Source organism: Lissotriton helveticus, chromosome 2_1, assembly GCF_964261635.1.
Source record: "Lissotriton helveticus chromosome 2_1, aLisHel1.1, whole genome shotgun sequence".
Taxonomy (NCBI): domain Eukaryota; kingdom Metazoa; phylum Chordata; class Amphibia; order Caudata; family Salamandridae; genus Lissotriton; species Lissotriton helveticus.
The window spans coordinates 104,830,772-104,855,450 of record NC_136059.1 but is presented as its reverse complement, the minus strand read 5'-3'; positions in this window follow the sequence as shown (position 1 = coordinate 104,855,450).

Sequence of the window (24,679 nt, the reverse complement as noted above, 5' to 3'; positions counted from 1 at the left end):
TTTTGAGTTCGGTGGGGTCAGCTGTGGGTTTTTTCAGAAGGGCGCTGAGTTTGGCGTGTTTCCAGCTTTCCGGGAAGGTGGCAGAGTTGAGGGAGCAGTTGATGACGTCTCGGAGGTGTGGTGCTATGATGGAGTCAGCTTTGTTGAAGATATGGTGAGGGCATGGGTCTGTGGGGGATCCTGAGTGAATGGAGTTCATCAGGCGGATGGTGTCCTCAGTGGAGATTGGGTTCCAATCAGTAAGGATGTTCTGATTGGGGGGTGAGGGTACGGCAGAAGGTTGGGTGGGTTGGTCTCCGTGTTGGTTGTCGAAGCTGTTGTGGATGTCTGCGATTTTGTTGTGGAAGAACGAGGCAAGGGAGTCGCAGAGGGTTTGAGAGGGAGTGATGTAGTTGGAGTTGGCTGAGGGGTTGGTAAATTCTTTGACGATGTTGAATAATTCCTTGCTGTTGTGGGCGTTGTTGTCTAGACGTTCTTTAAGTGCAGCTTTCTTGGCAGTCCGGCTCAGTTGGTGGTGTGTGCGGGTGGCGTTTTTGAGGGCGTCCTTGGTGCTGGTGTTTGGGTCTTTTTTCCAGGCCTTCACAAGGGAGCGACAGAGTTTCTTGGATGTCTTAAGATCATCGTTGAACCAGGGAGCGTTTTTGCTGCCTAGTTTGATTTGACGTTTTTTCAAAGGTGCTAGGTTGTCTGCGCTATTCGTTAGCCATTGAGTGAGGTTAGTGGTTGCTTCGTTGGCGTTCGAAGAGTGGGCCGGGGGATTTTGAAGAAGCGATGAGGAGATCTGGTCGATGGTGATTTTGTTCCAGTTTCTTCGCAAAGTGGGTTGAGGAAGGTTGTGGGTTGTGGTCTTTTTGTAGACAAAGTGAACACAGCTGTGGTCCGTCCAATGGAGAACTGTGGTGTGACTGAAGGAGATATGTTTGCTGGAGGTGAAGATGGGGTCGAGTGTGTGGCCTGCGTAGTGAGTGGGGGTGTTAACAAGTTGTTTGAGTCCGAGGTTGGCCAGATTGTCCAGAAGGGTGGTGGCGTTGTTGTCGTTGCTCTTTTCCAGGTGAAAATTGAGGTCTCCCAGTAGTATGTAGTGCTCGGAGGGGAGGGCATGTGGGGTGATAAAGTCAGTGATGTCTTCACTGAATTGTGCACGGGGTCCTGGTGGCCTGTAGAGAAGGGTGCCTCGGAGTGTGGTCTTGGGGTCGGTGTGGATCTGGAAGTGAAGGTGTTCGGCGCTAGCGAGGTTGGCGTCTGAGCTGGTTGAAATGCGGATGGAATTCTTATGGACGATTGCGATGCCTCCTCCTGTTTGTTTGATGCGGTCCATACGGATGATCTTGTAGCCTTCCGGGATGGCAATGGTGATGTCTGGGGCTGAGGATGCGTTCATCCATGTTTCTGTTAGGAAGGCGACGTCCGGAGAGATGGTGTCTAGTAGATTCCAAAGGTCGATGGCGTGTCTGTGGACCGATCGGGTGTTGAGCAGGATGCATTTTAGGTGGTTGGGGTCAGATCTCTGTTTGGTGTTCGTGGATGGGGGGTTGGTCTTGGTGTCGTCATACTTGCAGGAGATGCATGTGAAGGGTCCATGGGTGTGTCCAGGAGCGGCTTGGGCGCAGTTGGGGAGTCGGCCTGGGTTAAGGGCTAAGAGGGTGGAGGCGTCGTAAGTGATGCGGGTGGGGTTGGTGGTACGGGGGCCAGGGGGTCTGGCGCTGGGCGCGGGCTTGGCGCAGACGGGCGCAGGCGGGCTTACCTTTGGCGCACCTTCGGCACGACTGGGGCGCGATCGCTGCGCGTGAACACTGCGCGCAAGAGTATCTGTCATATGTGGAAAGTGGAAGGGGAGGGGCGAGGGAGGAGCAGCTGGGAGGCGGGTGCGGGGGGATATCCGGCCAGGGGGGCACGACAACAACAACAGAAATGGCTGCAAGATAAACACCGGAGCAGCGTGGGGATACAGACGATCTAACCACACTGAGCGAGTAAAAATTCAAAATCGCGCTCTATGTCAGTCTAGCGCTACAATTGCAATTTACTTGGCAATAGCGAGTGAAACAGCGCTACGATACCAAATGGAGGCTTCAGTGGGGCTGGGAGTAGCGTGAGGGAGCGTCCGCTTCTGATGTGAGTCAGGGCGGTCACAGCTTGCAGAGGGGAGAGCGGCGCTTACAATGCTTGTGGGAGGGAGGAGCAGCTGGGAGGCGGGTGCGTGGGGGATATCCGGCCAGGGGGGCACAACAACAACAACAGAAATGGCTGCAAGATAAACACCGGAGCAGCGTGGGGATACAGACGATCTAACCACACTGAGCGAGTAAAAATTCAAAATCGCGCTCTATGTCAGTCTAGCGCTACAATTGCAATTTACTTGGCAATAGCGAGTGAAACAGCGCTACGATACCAAATGGAGGCTTCAGTGGGGCTGGGAGCAGCGTGAGGGAGCGTCCGCTTCTGATGTGAGTCAGGGCGGTCACAGCTTGCAGAGGGGAGAGCGGCGCTTACAATGCTTGTGGGAGGGAGGAGCAGCTGGGAGGCGGGTGCGTGGGGGATATCCGGCCAGGGGGGCACGACAACAACAACAGAAATGGCTGCAAGATAAACACCGGAGCAGCGTGGGGATACAGACGATCTAACCACACTGAGCGAGTAAAAATTCAAAATCGCGCTCTATGTCAGTCTAGCGCTACAATTGCAATTTACTTGGCAATAGCGAGTGAAACAGCGCTACGATACCAAATGGAGGCTTCCGTGGGGCTGGGAGCAGCGTGAGGGAGCGTCCGCTTCTGATGCGAGTCAGGGCGGTCACTGGTTTAAAGGACTGGTTCAATAAAGATCTCAGCGCAGAAAGAAGACAACTAAGAGCGGCTGAAGAACTGTAGAGAACAAAACCCTCCCCTACCCACCTTCATCAACTTAGTCAAGAATGCAAACATTATTAAAATCACATCATAAAAGAAAAAGCTGCATTCTTTCAACAAACCCTAGACAAAGCACAAAATCACTCCAAAGAACTGTTTAACATCATTAAACAACAAACCTCTAATCTGGCAAACCTAAACCCCCATGTCTCTGAAGAACACTGTGACAATTTTGCGAAATTCTTTAATGACAAAATCAGGAAGATTGAACTGTCCATGGACCACCAACCCCTTTGATCCACCAGAAACCCCTTTCACCCGATTATGAAAGAAACCAACACACCAGCGCCCTCGCTGAACTCACAAGGGACCTCTCCGCACCTGGTACCAGATGGAGGTAACACCAAACCAGGACCTCCATTAACCCCCAGTAGCTGGAAGACATCTCGGCAGAAGACATTTCAAAGATGATCCTGAATTCAAAACCCTCCTCTCACCTAGCAGATCCTCTCCTAGCCTCTCTAGCTAAAAACGTCAACCACACCATAACCCCACTCTGGACAAAGTTAATCAACAGCTCCCTAAACACTGAATTGATGCCCGACTGCTTTAAACTAGGAAATCCCCCTAGCTTAAAAAACCTGGTGCTAACCCAAACAACCTCAACAACTTCAGACCCATTTCCAACCTTCCCTGCCTGGCAAAAATACTTGATGTTGGACTGGGCCCTTCTGGCAGGTCCACCCCTGAAGTTGTGCTTGTTATATGTGACCTGGGGATGGTGATTCCCACTCTGAGTGCGTGTAGATGAGAGAAGCCTGCGCTCCCATAGGACTGCAGGGGGAATGGGTGTGTCCCTGATAGTTCCTGGTGCGTGGGGGGGTACAGGCTCGAGTCTGGTATGTATGGACTCGTGTGATTGAATGCTGTAAGATGATGTATGCGATGTGTGTGTGTCTAAAAGAGAAGTGTCACTTCTAGACATCGGTGTGTGTGTGCAGTAAGTATGCTGGCGCGTGATTGGCTGAAGTGAGGGAGGGGCTGTGCCTGTATCCTGTATGGGTCTGGGCTGCCCCCACAATGCTGGCTCCACCCACCTGGGGTGCGTCTGGTGTCCTAGCCTGGCCAGTAACAAGAAATTCCTTATAACCAGTTCTAGCTGGTTCTCATCCTGCCTGCCCCTTTTTAGACAAAGGGATCTCCTGTATAAATGGAGGGTGTGCCCTTTTCTCTGTCTCTTTTTCCTGCTTGGCCTGACTGGCATCCTGCCAGGGGCATGCTGCTGCTGGGTCTCAGGGGAAGGGCTTGCCTCCCTGAGCCCTGCCCTGCTCCTGATCTACTGGGATCCTGGACTTCCTTTGGTCTCTGATATCTATGGCCCTAGCGCTTGGGAGCGCTTCCCTGCTATCCTAGCACCTTGGGGCGCTCCATTCCCGCTTCTAGCGCTTGGGGAGCGCTTTCCGGCTGTCTTAGCGCCTTGGGGCGCTGACTTTCTGCCCCCCAGCGCTGGGAGCGCTCTACTCTTCCAGCCGGTGCCCACCCGGCATCGGCCTGTTCGTGTGAGGGGGACCGAGCCCCCAGCGAGTGCCTACCTCGCTTGCCCCCGTCCTTGCTGCCCTAATCGAGGGATCCTGGCCCTCGTCAATTTCCCCCCGAGTTCACCGCCGCAGCCCGGGACCCCGCCTGAGGCCCGCCCCTGGGCCGCGCTCTGATAGGCTGCCGGCCCGATGACGCCTCCCCGGGCCGCGGTCTGATTGGCCGGCGACCCGGGGAGCTGGAGAGGCGGAGGGGAGAGCCGAGCATGCAGGGAGCGGCGGGAGCCTACTCCGCGCCCCTACGTCCCCCAGAAGAAGTGCCGCTTCCCCCCCGGGGCCCCCCAGGAGCGAGAGGGAGCCCCGGAGAGCGAGGAGAGACCGGTGCGACCAACAGCCGGTGAGTGCTGCCGGAGAGGAGGCAGGGCTTCGGGGCACATTGTCGGTTCCCGCCCCTCCAGCGCGAGCACACATGTGCTTGAAGGCCCGCGGGGCCCCCAGTGATGTTGGGTCCCCTGAGGGGGGGGCCCCGCCCGCCAGTAGCTTCGTCCCTGGGCCCCGCGAGGCTTCGTCGAAGCCCATGGGGGCCCCCAGTGATGCCGGGTCCCCCGAGAGGGACCCCTGAGCCCCGCAGCTTGACCCCTGAGCCCGAGAGGCTCCATCATGGCCCGTGGGGCCACCCGTGATGCCGGGTCCCCCGAGGGGGACCCCGCCTGCCCTGCCTTGACCCCTGAGCCCCGAGAGGCTCCACCTCCGGCCTGAGCCCCGAGAGGCTCCTTCTGTATTTTTACCCCCGAGCCCCAAGAGGGTCCAGCTGCATCTTTGACCCCCGAGCCCCGAGGAGGATCCAACGGGTCCTTGCCCCTGAGCCCCGAGAGGCTCCAGCTATAATCCCTGAGCCCCGAGGAGGCTCCACCACGTGTCCCTGGCCCTCCGAGCCTGCGAGGCTCCCACAATGGCCCCATCCTTGCGCTACAGCTGCCCAGCACTTTGTGGGCAGCTGCCCCGTTTAGGTTTAGTGTAGGCTACCTGCAGCGTACCCTGACATTGAGACTTTGGGCGTCCTAGCCCCCGAAGGCCCGTTGGCCTGTTGAAAGTACTAGCTAAATGTAACTGTGCTCCTTGAGAGTTATTCTGTGTTTCCTTCCTACAGGTACGTCTGTGATGTCATGTACCTTGCCATTCCTTCCCTCCTGTATAACCTTGCCTCATGTATGTTGATACTGGTTAGAGTGAGTTCTATTGCTAGTCCTATGAAACCCCGGGGCGTGACGTATTCTAATGCTAAGCTCCTGGTGATTATGTGTTTTAGTCCTAGTTCGAGGAAGCTCCCAGTTGTTATATGTTCTAATGCCAGCTCCATCATGTGCATATTCCTGGCAGTGGTCCCATGGCCCTGTCCTGTATATATTCCCTTGTAAACCCTGCCCGTGCCCCTGGCACCCTGTAAAGTATGTGTTCCTATGTGTCCTTTTTAATACAAAGACTATTTTCATATATACCTGGTGTGGAGTTCCTTTTGTGGGGGGCCCGGGAGGTTGTTGCTGGGGGTGCGTGCGCAAATGCTTTACACATGACCTCCGAGATAGGCCTTGCTGCTCGCGCCACGTTACCTAGAGGGCGAGTAGGGGTTGTCTTGGTGGGTGACCCCCTGGCCCTGACGGGGGAGTGGTGGTCTCTGACTGACTGTGGCGCAAGCTCTGGTCGGCCGGGGATCCCATTTCCTACACTTGAGAAATGTTTTCTCTCCCAACTCAATCAACACATTGACTCAAACAATCTCCTCGACTCACTAAAGTCAGGTTTTGAGACAGGATGCAGCACGGAAACTGCTCTACTGAACATAAGGGATGACATAAACAAGGCACTGGACTCATCCTCCTAGACCTATCAAGGGACATTCATACAGTGGACCACAGCCTGCTTCTAGAATCCTCATAAAAATGATCAGAACCGACAGCTTGGTCCTGAAATTGTTCTCCTCTTACCTCCATAATCGCTCCCAAATTAACAACTCATCCTCCAATTTGTTCGCCGTTACCAGAGGTGTGCCTCAAGGCTCAGTAATCTCTCCTACACTCTTAAGTGTTTACATGGAGCCCCTCACATCCATTCTCAAACAATCAAACATCCTCTACCACGTCTACGCCGATTACACCCAGATCTATCTAGAAATAACCTCACTAGAAGACCTATGGAGACTTAACCTCATCCTCAAAAAGATCCAAAACTGGCACTCACTCAACCATCTGAAAGTCATCCAGGATAAGACGGAAATCCTACTCCTATCCAACAATGGACAAACCACCCAAGTTCAGGAATTCTATGAACTGCAAACTGACACTATCAAAATCTGTCAAATCTTTGGGGATCTCTCTTGACCCAAGCCTGAGAATGAGCCACCACATGAAGAACTCAGCTAAGAGCACACTCTACAATCGGAAACTCCTACACAAAACCAAACCCTTCATCCCCCCCCCCAATGATCTAAAAACCCCCACCCAAGTGATGGTACTATCCAGACTGGACTACGGGAATGCCACCCTCACGCGTTGATCAAGCAAGCATACGGTGCATTCCTGCCCTTTTCTTTTGACACACGGCAGCACAGCAAGATTCCTAGTTGTGCCACTGGCGTAATGAAAACTGAGGGGGACTCCCTGCCCTCCAGTCTCAATCACAAGCTCTCTGGCCAGAGTGCAGTGCCAAGGGGGCCTCCTGGAGCTTGGGACCCCCCCCCGCACCGCTAGGGCTGCGAGGGTCTGTGTTCCGCCCCTGAGCGACGCCGCCCTGCTCCAAAGCCTCATAAATGAGGCCGTGGACTGAAATGGATGGCGCAAGAAACAAGTGGCAGATGTTAATAATATAACATATTATCTCTCCACCTGTAGTGGAATGCAGATTATTGCATGGGAAGAACCACAACTTATTGTGTGGTGTATAGTTTCATGTGCTGTGTTGCATCTCATAAACAAGTGTGCATTCTAAAACAGGTATAGACATACAGCTTTTCTAGACTTGGAGAACTGAGTCCGGAAAACATATCTTCATAACTCTGATCAAATCTATATGTCCTATACATTTGAGAAGGTGTTGATAAACTGCCGCCCTGATAGTTTTGGCCACTCCTCCTACATACTCCCAACTTTCTTAACATGAGCATACCACATATCTGGAAAGAGTGTAGAGCTTGTCTGCTACTCACACAATATTTCTTCGTAGGGCGATATATCTCACGTATTTGTCATATAGCAAACATTTTTGGGGATTAGCAAATCAACGCAAATTGTTATTTGACTTTGGTTTGTATGAAAACATCACGCAAAGAAACACTTCTTTGCATTATTTTGCGTCACGTGTGGCTATATGGAGGGTATGTGGGCATTTCCATGCTAACACCCATTCTTTTTTAAGCTAAACCCTATCTACTTACATTTGTTCACAGAGTTTAGCGACAAAAGTTAACGCCACTGAAAAGGAGGTGTTAAAAGGTAGAATTTTTTCTTTCTCCTTGCTTTTCGGACTTACCATGCGTGCTCCACTGTGCAGCACACATACAAAGTAGGAAAAGATTTGAAACTTGTCCAGCCCTAGTACTTTATACAGGAAAGTAATCCTTCCTATGCAAAACCTATGCTAGACTCAGGCACGCACTCTAGCACCCTAGCACTCTGGCACTAATGTGTGTGCCTGGTGAACGGCAGCTAAAATCAGTGTGGCGCTAGAGAGAGGGGAGGACAGAGACATACCCCCAGATGCATCAAGCATCCATTTTGCGATTCCTTGTTAGCGAAAAATAAGGATTCGCTAATAAGGAATAGCTTAAAAAATAGCGATTTCTTAAAATTCCTTAATTGCGACTCGCAAATTGCGACTCGCAATTAAGGAATACCTCCCCATTCATTCCAATGGGCCTAGAGGCCCATAGGAATGAATGGGAAGACAATCTCAATTTGCGATTCTCAATTAGAGAATCGCAAATTGAGATTGCAATTTCAAGGGTGCCAGGGTGTCAAAAGGACACCCTGTTGCACTCCTGAAATCTGCTTATGGGCACATCTTGCACACACAGATGCCCTAAGGGCATGTCTGTGTGTAAAATGGAACATTGCAAAAAATGCACTTTAGTGCATTTTTCAACGTTTTTACAAATTACCATGAAGTTCAACTTCATGGTAATTTGTGCCCCCTATTAGCGAAATCGCTAATTTTTTAACTTGAATGCATTGCATTTAAGGAATCTCAATTTGAGATTCCTTAAATGCAATAGCAATTTAAGTAATCCCAATTTTGCGATTTCTTAAATTACGATTTTTGCATTTGGGAAGATGCATCCCAAATGCAAAAATACCGGTCGCAAAGGGGCAGATTCTGAGAATCTGCCCCTTTGTGAGTGGATTTTAGTTGATGCATCTGGGCCATATTTCAGTAAATATGGCGCTATCCTGCTCCCTCGCTGTCACGCAACGCAGCCTCTTTCGGTGCTGCGCTGCGTTGCGTGACACCTTGTGAATCTGGCATGCGTGTGGTGAATGTCCTTTACACTTAAGTTTTCAAAGGGAAATTTAGTAATGCGGGGAAAAAATGTCAGGAAAAAGGCAAGTTGTGAAGTTAATGTTCAGGAAAGGAAGAGGCGGCTGCTAGGCTTGTAAGGCGATCTGGCCCCGCTCCTCGGGGGCTCAGTCTCCGTGGGAAAAGGCGACCAATGGTGGGAGGGCAGGAGTTAGCAGCTGGCAGAGCGGCGGCTAATCCCAGTTTCCTCAGTTTGACACCATGGAAACTGTACCGTTAAATATACCAGAGGAGAGGGCCATGGGGCCTTTTATTGATGAAGATTCCCATGGGAAGCTGAGAGTTTATTTTGGTGCTTGTAGAGCACTCAGCTGGAACTAATCACGGGCGGTTAGCAGGATGCGCAGAATCCAATTACTAAAAAAAAAAAAAGTCTAAAAGAAAGTTTTGGGAGAACAGAGGGGGCGCTGGCGTTTTCTGCAATACTTAAAGGAATCTAAAAATGAACTATTCGGGTGAGAAAGAGTCATAAACCCAGCGACAACCCTTGACTTATTGCATGTTGGATGAAGGCCAGCTCCTGCTATGCAGTAACGAGGCGCTCCGAGGCGCTAGACATGCCGGGCCTGCAGGGAGCAGGCAGGGGGCTGGGGTTTACTGCCGGGCCCAGGTGACGGCTGCAGGGGAAGGCGGAGGCCTGCTCCCCAGGGGGCCTCTCCAGTTATTTCCAATAAAGGATTTATTGGAATGTTATGGTTGCTGCACATGTGGCGCGCAGTGTGACGCGAGCCAGCGCGCGCAAGGGCGAAATGAACAATTTATCCATTCCTGATGTGGCGGTCATGGAAGAGGGTGAGAATCTGGGAGAAATGTGTTTGGAAGAAGCGTGATGACAGGGGCGGAGAATGAATGAGTGGATGAATGAAGATATATATATTTAGCGTGACAGCTACTCCAAAAGCGTGTCCCGGCGGTGATCACGAATACCTTTTAAAGACTGGCAAACTTACCAAAGAAAGCCGTGCCTTTGTACTGCGGTCAGGGAAAAGATATTGGTGTGCCAAGAAGTCACCTATTGAAATGTTCCAAAGCTCACCTCTCCAAGGAACACTGCCTCAGATAGGCTGACCTCTGACCCCTTCTACCAGCTCCACCTCCTCCCTCTATACACCCCCTCTGGAGCTTGCCTCTGTGCAGAGCTCTGTTTCTGGTCAGCTAGGGTCGTGTTTTAAAAATAGAGAAACGTCATACCTCCTGACCCTCACCTCCGGGCGCCGTCCCGCATAGAACGCAGCCTGTGCAAACTTCTCATCGTGCAAACGTAGGTGGTGAAGTACAGGGAACACCACAATCAGGTAAAGTGCAAAGCCCCTCAGAGTTTGCAGCAGGGGCGGCCTTAGGCATGTGCAAGCTGTGCACCTGCACAGGGCCACCAAACCCCAGGGGCCACCACGCCAATATATATCCTTAATATATTAATCCTCTGAGGATGGATACATATTTGCGTGGCGGCCCCTGGCAGGGATTTGGTGGACTCCGGCTCTGTTCCACTTCCAAACACCCTGACCCCCTCCCCTCTTTACTGGCCTGCGCGCTCCGCCCCGCCCGGACCCCCTCTTCCGGGCCCCCTACCTACGCTCCCTGCCCAGGGCCACCATGAGCCTAGAGCCGCCCCTGTTTGCAGACCTATGACGAGTAGTAAAAATACTCCATGTCCTTACAGTCTCATGTCCGGTCCTGTAAGGGCATGAGGCTGCAGGGATTTACAGGGCACACCCCACTATCTTCTTTGCCCCTGCCCCTTACTGCCCAGCAGTACTTTATATAAGATCTCCCTTCGCCCTTTCTTTTTGGAGGTTGAGTCCACCCTGGTGGTACAATCCTATTAGGGTGGGGAGAGGTTGCACGTGAGGTAGCATATCGCATATGTCACCCTCAGGCTGGACTACGGGAACGCACTCCACGTAAGACTCACCGCACACCTCCTACCGAGACTTCCGACCATAAACTCTGCAGCCAGACTCATCCTCAGCCTTTCACGACCAGCCCACATCACACCCCACCTGAGGCAACTCCACTGCCTCCCCATACAGAAGAGATGCCAATTGAAGCTGCTGACCCACGCACAGACACAACTCTATACAACCAAGGACTCACCTACTTTAATCACCACTGGGGGCCCGAGCATGTAAAGGGCGCACTTTCTCTGTCTGTGGCTGGTGCAACTTAAGACAGGTGCATTGGTCGCAAACAGGGGAAGTGCGCCCTATTACATGGAATGCACTGCCCCCAGCGCAGCATGGGACTTGCGCTGCCCTGGGGGAGGTGCATTCATGTGAAAACCAGAATGGCTGCTTTAAAGCCGCTCCGTGTTTTCCCAGTGCAGGCGGCAGACAATCTGTCTGCACTTTTAAAGGGCTGAACCTCGCAGGCGGGTGCATATACTGCACACACCTGCAATGGGATGTCTGGGCTACCCCTTTCAGATGGCTACTCTCAGGGGGTGCACTGACAGTGCACCAACTTTTAGATGGTGTACTGTCAGTACGCAGTCTGAGAGCTTCTTTGCCTCTGCACGCCCGTCTGTAATACGAGGCGGGCATAGAGTCTAAGGGATTCCCTAATTTACATGGGCCGCACCCCCATGCAATTGAGGGAAGGGCCCCTGAAGATAGCGCTGGCGTTTTATGTGTGCCATGGCTATCGGTATTACAGAAGAGGCCGCACAAATGTCTGCAGTGCCTTCTGTAATACCAAAATGCACCGGGCGCCCAATGCGGGCAATTGCTTTTGCACCCCTGTGGCACCTACTGTAATACAGCCCTTGGACGTCCATCAACCATCTACTCTCCACCGCTCTCTCACTTACCTATACTCCATGCATCTACCGTAGCAGAGGTGGAAGACGATCCTTCTCCTACATCACAGCAAAGACCTGGAACAGCCTCCCCACGTACCTTCGGACCATCGCCTCACTTCCGGAATTCCAAATGTCCCTCAAGACCTGGCTGTTCGAATAAGCCTAAGGTGACCCACAAGTGCCTGGATATTCTATCGGGTGATTAGCTACATTTTATAATTCCTGATTAATTGACTGATTGACTTGCATCTGATGTCAGGGTTTTCTGAAGAGAAAAACAATAACACACCTTAAGAAATACAATATCAACATGCAGTCGATGCAGTTGTTTTAGCACCATAAGACTTGACATGTGACAGTAGTAGTGTCACACTGTAAAACGGTGGTCAGCACTGCACTCAGATGAGGAAGTGGGTAGATAAAATACTTGTGGCTAATCTTAAAAAAACTCCCCATTATTAAGTGTGAATGGCAGTGGCGAATGCTTGTGTTGCTAACCTCCTTAGAGTGCAGATGACAGCAACGTACTTCATGCCATGATTGTTTCTTGAACCACTTTGACTATGAATGAGTCTTGCTCTGTGTGTGTAGTTTTGGTCCAAGAGTTTGTTGAAGTGTCATTTATATTCTAGACCAGTCCACAGGACAGTCATCAAGGATCTCATTTATTAGAAGTGACAGATCGTTGCGTGAAAGCACCGATGCGTCACTTCTCAGTGCGCCCTCCTTGCGACATGATTGATGCGTCACACTTACAATATGATGCATCATGTCGCAAGGAGTTACAGATAGACGTATCTGTATGGCGCAAAAGTGACGCATTGGTGGAGTGTGTCACAAAAGTGAAGCAACTCCAGCAATGTGTCCTTTCACATGGGGCAAGCCCCATGTGAAAGGACCTGCGTCAGTCTTACGCCTGCTGTGAGGCAGGCGTAGGATATTGACGTATTTGCGTCCTAGAAGTGGTGCAGTGAAATCTCATAGATTTCACTGCGTCACCTCTACGACCCTTTCTTGCGTCAATACGCCCCCCATGCATACATTATACCTGGCGCAGGTATAATGTGGCGCAGGGGTTTACAAAGTGACGCATCTACCTAGATGCGTCACTTTGTACATATGGCGCAACCAGGTGCATTTTTTATGCTACTGGTGCGTCACAAAAAGTGACGCACCCTCGGCATAAAAGTGACGCACGGCCTCATAAATGAGGCCCCAGGTATCTGGGGTGAGTGTGAGTGGCAGGCTTTTGCTGCTTTACATCGTTGTCCACCTCAGTTCCGTTCTTTGAAGGGGTATTCACTCAGAGATAATTTAGAGCCTAATTGGGTGTAAATGCAATGGAGTACTCTGTCCGCCAAACACTCGGTACGCCCACCTCTTTTAAAGAATGGCAAACCATACGTTTTCTGTTGATTGACCCCTGTTGGCTTCATCAATGGAATATTCCCTCCGACGATCCAATGGAGAGGAGGACATCACATCGCTCGCCCTATTTACAGTGTAGGGTGTATGCCTGTTTTTTCCTGTCCATTCCTGCCAGGTAAAAACCTAGGGGTGAGGGACTGAAAAAATAATATCCCCGAACCATCATATGATGTCCATTTGCTTTTTGTTTGATTTTTATGAAGCAAGCTCCTGCTTTAGGAGTTTGTATCTAGAAAAAAAAACGCTAAAAGTTGTATGTACTTCTTTAAAAACGAACAGCAGGCATCCACCAAACCTTTTGTACAAAAAAAAAAGAAAAAAAAAAAAAAGAAGAGGTTTGAGGTATTGTCCTCCACCAAGCTAAGAAATGGAGTATGTCAGTCAAACACTGAATCAGGCCCGGAGTCGACTCTGCAGCCTAAGCAATGGTGCATCACACACTGGCCCCCGACGTGGGCGACATTGGTGCAGGCGACACCGACACGTGTATGGGAGCCTGCAAGCAGCATTTATAGAGACCGACAAGCATCTGAAGCACTCTATGGTGTCGCACCATCCGGGCTGTACTTCTGTCACTGTATTTGTCGCGTCGTTATACTCCAAGCACGACAGGAGTCATCCGATTTATTCAGGTACTTTTATTGATCTTGTGGTTACAGCATGCGATCACACGTCCTGCCCCCTGCCCAGTTCCTGGCTCTCTGCCGTCCCCCACTCCTTGACCGGAAGGGGTGTCCGGTTCCTTGCTCCCCGCCCACCAGTCGGGTCCAGGGTCCTAGTGCCCTGTGCCCAGGCCACGTCAGTATTTGTGACTGAAGTGGACACCTGCAGAGCTACACCGCTCCCACTGCTGAAGAGGGGATCGAAACATCTTCCCAACATCCACAACAGACTGCTACAATGCCAGTCATACATGTCTCGCCTGGATTTAGCTTCTCTGTGGTTTCTCCCCACCCTCTTTCTTCTCCTTGTTCTTCTATTCCTCATTTCACCCCACTTTCTCTTCTCTCCATCTCATTCCTGTACCTTTCAACCTCCTCTGTATCTCTGTGATCGCCTCTCCTTTTCTTACTGACTGCATCTCTTAGGTCTCTCCTGCATCTCTCTATTCGCCTGCCATCTCTTTATGTGCTTCTCTAGCTCTCTTGTAAGCCTCCATTGGTCCCTCAATCCCCTATCGCTCTCTCTCCGTTCTCTCTTGTATCTCTCATTCTTCCCCTCGGCTGTCTATTCTGCCCTGTATCTCTCTAGTCACTCCACCCTTCCTTGTATGTCCCCACTCTCCTCGTTGTCTTATCCCTGGCATTTCTACATCGCATCTATTAACTTTACCTGTACCTTTCTATTCTCTTCATTATGTTTTTATTCTTTCTGATATCTCTGTATTCTTCCAGGTAATATCTCCATATATCCAGATCTAGATGTAGCCTTAAAGCCTGTGACAATGGCACCCTATAAAGTAATCCCCAGATAGGTACTTGAAAAAACATATCTGTACCATAAGCCTTTTAAGTGGACTGCAGCGGATGTATGAATGAATGAATGAGGTACTTATAAAGCACGCTGTCACTCAAACTAGAGCATTCTTGCTGTAGGTCAAAGCACCATTTCTCAAACAGACCATTGCAAAGAGAACTAAAGAAGAAGAGGAGAGAGAGGCAACGGACAGGGACCACACAAATATATTTGATGATGACAACATGCATTTGGCCCCGGGACCAGGAACAGCCAGGTCTACCACTACTTCAAACGGGCTCCATTCGTAAAGAGTGAAGCGAACCAGGAAGTTGGTTCCAAGCTTTTGATCCTAAGACCATAAATAATTGACCTCCTATGGATTTAAGCCTAAAAGTGTGAGCTTTCAACAAGTTGGCGTTAGAAGATCTACGAGTCCTCTGAGTCTTATAATTACAAAAGTGATGGAATAGATATTTGGGGCAAGTGGCACACAAGGCCCTAAAATCCAGTATCAGAATTTAGAATAGAATCCTCTTATGGATAGACAATGCCAATACCAACAAACTTTATTCGACGTACAGGTCATGAAAGCACGATACATACAGTACAATGCAATTCTCTGTGTGCTTTAGTCACAGAGCTGTGCTTGGGGTGTTTATGCACAAGTCTGGTGGTCGAATTGTGGACCACCTGAAGCCCTGTGGAGCAGTTGCTTTGAAATGCCTCCATGATGACTATGACAGTAGTCAAACCTCAAAGTTATGAGCGCAAAAACAACAGTTTTCCTTGCTGCTAGTGGAAGGAAATCGAAGAATGTTTTAGAGATTTAATCAGACAGAAGCTTGTGGCAGCTACTGACAGTACATGTGGACAAAAGGACACAGCATTGTCAAATTTAACTCTTAGGTTTTTTTGCACCTTTGACTGGAGGTGGAGGAGCGGGCATGGAGCTAGGCCTGGGCATAAAATTCCTCTCGGCACGTAGAGTTTGCAGAGTTTTTTCCACTGCACGCTCCGCCTAGCACGCGTAGTTTCGAGGAAGCTACGTTTTTCCGTCACTCGCACTCGCCACCAATAAGTTGGCGAGGGCGAGCAAGCCAAATCTTACTCCAGACCTCCTGCCAGCTAGATTTCTCAACGCGAATGGTCACGGATGGCTGCTACAGCTTGTGTTGAGAAACCTTTCGTTCACATTGAGGAAGCTGACACTCGAGTAGAACATCTACTCGAGCATCAGAAGGAGCAGCACCTTCTTGTGCTGTGATTGGTGCAGTTTGTGCTGATTTTCCAGTGTGGGACAAACACCCGGTGCTAAATATCAGCGCGGATGGTGCGCCCTAAAGCAATCTGCCGCTTGTGGAACTCTGCGTAGCGTGGCACAGTTTTTTGGTCACCCCGCCCAGGCCTACATGGAGCTTTGTAGGGATGTCTGCGTCGCCATCCCTCTGGGCCACAGTACCACTGCTCTATATGCCCCTCCCCTCTCTCTGCACTTCAGGGTAATTTGGAACAGGAGATACTCCCAACCCAATTGGCACTCTCTGTAATGGGCAAAGCCATCCATTACCTCATGTCTCAATACAATGTTTAGTGACGCTCCCGCCCCTCAGGTTTGGTGGCTTCACAGATGTAGGTTGTGTCCGAACAGTATGTGTTCTCGACACGCTCATCTGTAGCCAGCATACTTTGGAGCCCAAAGCTCCAGTTGCCTTCAGCGCCAGCCCCTCTCGGTTCTAGTCCTGCTCTTGTGAGCCGGCTGTTTCTTCTGTGACGTCTTGATGAACCACATGACATGTAAACCTCTTGCCCCAGTGCTACCCCTGTCACTCTGGACTTTAATCTGCTCTATACTAGGTTGTCTGAGCTTTTGACGACTGCCATGTCTTCTAGGCCAGGGAAATAGCTGCTGTGTGATACAGTGATCGACAGATTCCACCTTTTAACTACTTGGAAACTGAATGCACCCTTCCACTACAAAGATAAACTAACGACCTAATGTACCACCTTGATTTGTCTAATCTGGTAAACTAAGTAGAAGAACCTATGCAGGTCTGAAACGGCGCGTGCTTCTGTCCAATGGTGAAGGAAGAAATCCTGAAGCGGTGAAGTGTTGGTTAATATTGCATGATTTTAGGTAGGTTTTTTCAGCTCTGTTCTAGTGAAACTGGTGATACAACATTTCTCAAATATTGTTCTTTTGTTGACTTCTAACAGTGTGCTCACCAGCAGATGACGTATGTACTAATATGACTAATTAAGATAACCTCCCTTATATAGGCCTGTAAAAGGCTTCAATTGAGATGCAGGTCTGTAGAGGCCTGAGAAGGGGAAACATCCTTTACAACGCAACTTTTACCACGCAGTGCCTTTACGATGCAACTATTACAACGCATGTCATTACAACGCTTAGCGCTGGGGGGCGCTCTAGGATAGGGAATAGATTTAATTTACTATCCAACACCTTCCCTACTATCCACAGGGACTGGAGTTGGAATAGTAAATTAAACTATTCACTATCCAGCACCCCTAAGCGCTATGCGTTGTAAAGGCATGCGTTGTAAAAACTACGTTGTAAAGGCATGCGTGGTAAAAGCATGCGTTGTAATGTCATACATCCCCTGAGAAGTCCAGCAATTCTTTTATTTATTTATTTAATGCGATTTTCTATAGCGCAAACATTACCCGAAGGTGTCCAGAGCGCTTTACAAAAGAACCAGTTGCGATACATAAGGATTTAGGATTACATGAGTTACATAAAAGATAAAAACAGGAAAAAAAATTGCAAATGTACAAGTTGCAAAGTCACACAGGGAAGAGATACAAATAGAAAAAATTGCAAATGTACAAGTCGTAAAGTCACTCAAGGAAGAGATACAAATGGATAAACTCTAAGAGTCACATAGAAATGGTAGATAGTACAAAGGTCTACTACATATACTAGTAGTTAGAGTTATCTCTATATACATATATATATACAAATAGTAGATTTTCTCAGGATTCCATTTTACCAGCGATTCGGCTTGGACAAGTATATATCACATATTTACAGAGTGAAAAGAGAAATAAAAGAAATGAAAAATTCTACCCCTCTTGTTGATTTGTGAATTCAGATCTTGCTTAGGGTCCATGCTCCTTATGTCACTGGGGGAAACAGGGCTAATATGCAGCTTTGATAAGCATCCGATGCAGGTTAAGAGACACTAAGTTGCAGTGTTTTCAAAATAAACTTTCAATGAACTTGCTTTGAAACCACAAAGGCTTAAAGTGGAGCCCTCAAACCCACCTAAACTTGACAGAAAAGCCCACATAATATATGGTCAAATAAATGGACACCAAATAGGGGGGGACAAGGGAAACAAAGAACTTTCTGGACTTTGCAGTTGTGATTACTTTTTAGATTACTCGTTCTTACAAAACTTTAACAGGGACTTGTTTTGTGTGCTTCTGTACTTAATTTTGGCTAAGTTCGCGCCAAGGTTGCTGCCCCAGGCAGGTAGACACCCCAGGTGGCAGGGTGTTCAGTGCCATGATAACACTTCTTCTTTACATTTAAGTTAATTATGTATGATACAGACAGCCTGATTCATCAATCTCCAGTTTTGCGAGCCCCTAATAGCGATTCATAAGGAATCGCTATTAAGGACTTGCAAAACGGGATTCATGTAGGAATAGCAAAAAATATTGTGATTCCTACATGTTCCTTATTTGCGATTAGCAAATTGCTAATCGCAAATAAGGATTAACTCCCATTCATTCCTATGGGCCTGTAGGCCCATAGGAATGCATGGGGAGTTATTCCTTATTTGCGATTAGCAATTAGCTAATCGCAAATAAGGATGCGATTTCATGGGTGCAGGGGTGTCCAAAGGACACCCTGTAGCACCCCTGAAATGTAATCTACATTGGTGTTGCACACACACATGTCCAAAGGACATGTGTGTGTGTAACATGCAACTTAGAAAAATGCATTTAAATGCATTTTTTTAAGTTTTTGCTATTTACCACGAGGTCTGACCTCTCGGTAAATAGCGGCCCAAAATTGCAATTTCGCAATTTTAAAATGATTTGTGAATAGCATTTAAGGAATCTCTAATAGAGATTCCTTAAATGCTAATACTCGCATATTTGCGAATTCTTTATTAGCGATTTTTGCATTTGGGATGATGAATCCCAAATGCAAAAATTGCACTCGCAAAGGGCCAGATTCTCAGAATCTGGCCCTTTTGCGAGCGCATTTAGGTTCATGAATCAGGCTGATAATCCCTAACAGTTGTAACTATTAGATGTGCAAATATTGATGGCATAGCAACCATTTGTGTTTGCCCTGAAGGAATCAAATGCAAAGAAAAACTCAATTTTGAGTAAGAGGAACCTTTTGGATGTGACCGACAGGTGCTTGCAAAGATGGTAGAGCCGGAGGAGGTTGGGTAAAGGAAACGCCTCCTGGTGACAAGAGCATGGGCAGTACAGAGGATCTAAAAAAATGTTTATTTCATTAAATAATTAGAAAGCCTGGATGAGCACAGGAAGCAAAGTGCATACTTTGCATGTGACATACGGAAAGAGAGGGCAGAAGCAGCACAGTAAGGAGACAGCAACAAACACACACGTGCTATTCCACGGAGTGATGAATATAAAACAGAAACAAGCACCAAACAACAAGCACTGGGCAAGCCAGCAGGTCTGACTTGTATTTTCAATTACAAGCCAAACCCATTGGCTTTGACAATACATAAAACGGATGTATGGCGTTACAACGCATGCTTTTACCACGCATGCTGTTACAACGCAGGTTTTACTACGCATACCATTACAACGCATTACACTTGGGGGTGCTGGATAGTGAATAGTTTAATTTACTATTCCAACTCCAGTCCCCGTGGACACTAGGGAAGGTGTTGGATAGTAAATTAAACGTATTCCTTATCCTAGAGCGCCCCCCCAGTGTAATGCGTTGTAATGGTTTTCGTTGTAAAACCTGCGTTGTAACAGCACTGCGTGGTAAAAGTTGCGTTGTAAAGGATGTTCCCCCATAAAACGCACATTAACATGCAACAGAAATTAAATTGATTCTGAGAAGTTTATGTCGATCATGCAAATGGATATTGAGTTCATAGGTATGGAGGTAAATGTCCCTTTTACATGATGAACAAAAATAAATGCTTATTAAATACAACACCGTATAGTTTATCGATATGAACTGATATCAAGCGGTGTGCATGTTTTCATTCACTCAAAATTCAGTTCCGTACTTTTTGATATACTGCTTAGGGTGCCAAAAATATCATCCAACGGAACTTTATATATTATTAACATGCAAGAAACCTGAAGACAAACATAAAATAAAAGATTCAGAAAGGTAGTGTCTTGATCTGAAATGCCAATATTACTTATAGCTGAAAGTGCCTCGTCATTGGTGAGTTTGTGTGCGGTATTTTGGATGGGTGAGCGGGTGAATGCAAGAATGAGGCAGTGGGTGGATGAGAAGAAGCAAGGATGCAAGGACTGAGCGGCCCAGCGATTGGTCTGGCTACCAACACACATCTTGACCGGTCCAGTGATTGGTCTGGCTACCAGCACACAGCTTGAACAGCCAAGTGATTGGTCTGGCTACCAGCACACAGCTTGAACAGCCAAGTGATTGGTCTGGCTACCAGCACACAGCTTGAGCGGTTTAGTGATTGGTCTGGCTACCAGCACACAGCTTGAGGCGCCCGTGATTGGTCTGGCTACCAGCACACAGCTTGAGCGGACCAGTGATTGGTCTGGCTACCAGAAAACTGCTTGAGCAGACTAGTGATTGGTCTGGCTACCAGCACACAGCTTGACAAGCCCAGTGATTGATGTGGCTACCAACACACAGCTTGACCAGCCAAGTGATCGGTCTGGCTACCAGCACACAGCTTGAGGCGCCCGTGATTGGTCTGGCTATCATCACACAGCTTGAGCGGACCAGTGATTGGTCTGGCTACCTGCACACATCTTGAGCGGTTTAGTGATTGGTCTGGCTACCAGCACACAGCTTGAGGCGCCCGTGATTGGTCTGGCTACCAGCACACAGCTTGAGCGGACCAGTGATTGGTCTGGCTACCAGAAAACTGCTTGAGCAGACTAGTGATTGGTGTGGCTACCAACACACAGCTTGACCAGCCCAGTGATTGATGTGGCTACCAACACACAGCTTGACCAGCCCAGTGATCGGTCTGGCTACCAGCACACAGCTTGAGCGGACCAGTGATTGGTCTGGCTACCAGCACACATCTTGAGCGGCCCGGTGAGTGGTCTGGCTATCAGCACACAGCTTTAATGAAGATGGGGTCATGCTACAGAAATGGTGTATACATAGACACGCACATTCGTACATACATACAATCAATGAATCAATCAATCAGTAGATTTGTAGAGCGTTTCTTGTCACCCGTGACGGTATCCAAGTGCTACATACATGCAATAGCAATAAATCAAACAGGTAACATGCTGCTACTGAAGTGTTATTAGCAGCAGGGAGTAAAATCATTTCTCCAAATAGAACTTCAGTACGCTTGCAAAACAATTGAAGAAACATTTACCTTGTCCTCAGAATTGAACTGTGAGCCAGATGTATGAAAGTTACATTTTGCGATTCTCAAATAGCGATTTTTAGAGAATCGCTATTTGAGAATCGCAAAATGCTATGCATGTAGGATTTGCAAATAATTTTGTGAATCCTACATATTCCTTAATTGCGAATCGCAAATTGCAATTTGCAATTCGAAATTAAGGAATACCTCCCAATTCATTCCTATGGTCCTAGAGGCCCATAGGAATGAATGGGAAGACATTCTCAATTTGCGATTATCAATTAGAGAATTGCAAATTGAGAATGCAATTTCAAGGGTGCCAGGGTGTCAAAACGAAATGTGCATGAGTGCCCACGTGCATGAGTGCCCATGTGGCACACATACATGCCGATGACATCCGATCCCTGCTCGACAACGGAGAAACAGCGGCCCTCGTCCTCCTGGACCTCTCCGCGGCCTTCGACACTGTCTGCCACCGTACCCTAGTACAGCGCCTCAGCAACGTCGGAATCCAGGAGAAGGCACTGGAGTGGATCATCTCCTTCCTCGCCGGAAGGACACAGAGAGTCCGCCTCCCCCCGTTCAGATCGGAGGCCACCGAAGTCATCTGCGGCGTTCCTCAAGGCTCCTCGCTCAGCCCAACACTCTTCAACGTCTACATGAGCCCCCTCACAGCCATCGCACGCCAGCACAACCTCCACATCATCTCCTACGCCGACGACACCCAGCTAATCCTCTCCCTCACCAACGACCCCGCCACCGCCAGAGCCAACCTACACGAAGGGATGACAGACGTAGCCAAATGGATGTCGAACAGCCGCCTGAAACTGAACTCGGACAAGACGGAAGTCCTCATCCTGGGGTCATCACCCTCCGCCTGGGACGACTCCCGGTGGCCTCCCGCCCTGGGCAGCGCACCCAAACCCACAGACCACGCACGCAACCTGGGCTTCATCCTGGACTCCTGCCTCTCCATGACCAGACAAGTCAACGCCGTCTCCTCGTCGTGCTTCAACATCCTGCGCATGCTACGTAAGATCTTCCAATGGATCCCCACCGAGACGAGGAAGACGGTCACCCAGGCCCTCGTCACCAGCCGTCTGGACTACGGCAACTCCCTCTACGCCGGAACCACCGCCAAACTCCAGAAGAGACTCCAGCGGATCCAGAACACTTCAGCACTACTCATCCTGACCATCCCCCGCCGCAGCCACATCTCCGGACACCTGAGAGACCTGCACTGGCTCCCGGTCAACAAGAGAATCACCTTCCGGCTCCTCACCCACGCACACAAAGCCCTACACAACCAAGGCCCAGGATACCTCAACAGCCGCCTCAACTTCTATGCTCCCAAACGCCAGCTTCGATCGACCAGCCACGCCCTCGCCGACGTCCCCGCATCCGAAGAGCCACCACAGGAGGAAGGTCCTTCTCCTACCTGGCCGCCAAGACTTGGAACGCCCTTCCGACCCACCTCCGCCTGACCCAAGACCACCTCGCCTTCAGGAAGCAGCTCAAGACCTGGCTGTTCGAGCAGTAGCGGACCCCCTCCCCCAGCGCCTTGAGACCCTCCGGGTGAGTAGTGCGCTATATAAATGCTTTGATTGATTGATTGATTGATGCCCTATGGGCATGTATGTGTGCCACATGGCACTTTGAAAAATGCAAAAAAGTGCATTTTTCAAAGAAATCGCAAATTACCACCAACTTGAAGTTGGTGGTAATTTGCGATTCCTTATTGCCAAATCGCACTTTTTCTGGGCCTCATACATTGCATTTAAGGAATCGCAATTAGCGATTCCTTAAATGCAGTCGCAAAATAGGGAATCGCAAATTTGCGATTTCTTATTTTTTGAGGCTGTTTTGCTTACATACATACGACTTAGCTATTTTGCGATCGCAAATGCCGAAATTCGGCGAATTTCGGCATTTGAGATCGCAAAATTGCCTTCATACATATATCCCTGTTTAACCAATACCAGCCCTGGCAAAAATGTTCCACTTAGCCCCGTTCCCTTCCACTCCTCACTCTGTCCCTCTCTATCTCTCTCACTCCATACATGCTTAGTTGGAACCATCACGCTTCATTAGTGCCCACAGTAGTCTCCGGGACTTCACAGGAAGTGACACGTGAGCCAGGGCTTAATTTTCAAAAACTACCCTTTAGGGCTCTGGTCAGGAGGTCACTACAGCTTGCACCATTCATTGTTAGTGTTGTCAATGACACTACCAACACAACTACTAACCAACATACTCCTACAAATGTGACCATTCATAGTATTCCTATCCCCAAGGCTATAAGAATGACACGGTGGCAGGGATTAGTCATTGTTCATGTATATTCAATTAATAAACAGCTGATGTGCTTATATCCAATTGGCAGACAGCGCCAAAATGTGGCAGACTGTCATAAGGGCCGGTGCTGACATTTAAATGCCGGTGGTAAGCACCAGAAAGCACCAGCTCAAATTAAGCACTGCATGTGACTGACTTTTTTTTCAGTTCATAAAGAATTTTATTAGGTACAAAGGAAGGTATCAATAGATAATGCATGAAAAATGAAAGGGTGACAAAACAAAAGAAAAAAGGAAAACTAAAGCAAACAGGAAAATACTGCAAAGGAAGCAATTACATAAGGTAATCCTGGGTAACAAGGCTAACACAAGTGCTGTAATGATTGAACATAAACTCAAAGTAAGGTACATACATATCAAATGATAATAAAGAAAGGAAGGAATGTAAGGGTGTTCAAGGAGGTTTGGGGACCTCCTGTTGGGTGAGCTGTGGACGAAATGAGCGAAGAGCACAGTTATCCAGATACAATACAACAGGGAGCCAGAGGCTCCGCCCTTTTCGAAGCCATCTGGATGGGGAAGACAAAAGTAGTATCCAGCCTATGGTTGTGACAAACATTATAGCACCATGCTTTGAGGGAAATGTTGGATGAAGCCTTCCAATTAATGGTAATCTGCTGAAAAGCAACTGCCAACAGTAAATCAAGAATACGTACATCAAGTTCAGAGTCCTCCCAGCAAGGCTTCCTAAAAAGATGTGAGCATAAGAAAAGGGAATGCGAGTATGAAAAATTACATTAATTTGAGCCCACACCTGTATCCAAAAGTCATGTATGGACTGGCAAAGAAATAACATGTGGAACAAGGTAGCATTCGGGGAGGAGCAAGACCAGCATATATCTGGAGTAGTAGAAAATCGCTTATTAAGGGTAAAAGGTGTGAGGAGCAATCTGTTGTAGACAAAGAACATGGTTTGCGTGAGGGTCGCCGCTCTAGACGACTTGCGAACCTTAGTCCATATCTTGTCCCATAAGGATATAGGCCATGTTGTGGCAAAATCACATTCCCACTGCACCTCCACCTTAGACTTAGGCCTAATGGATTCATTGGATTGAAGGTATTTGTAGATGGCAGAAGCCTTAGAGGTAGTGCGGAGAAGAGAATGTAGTCGTGCAGCAGGAGTGAG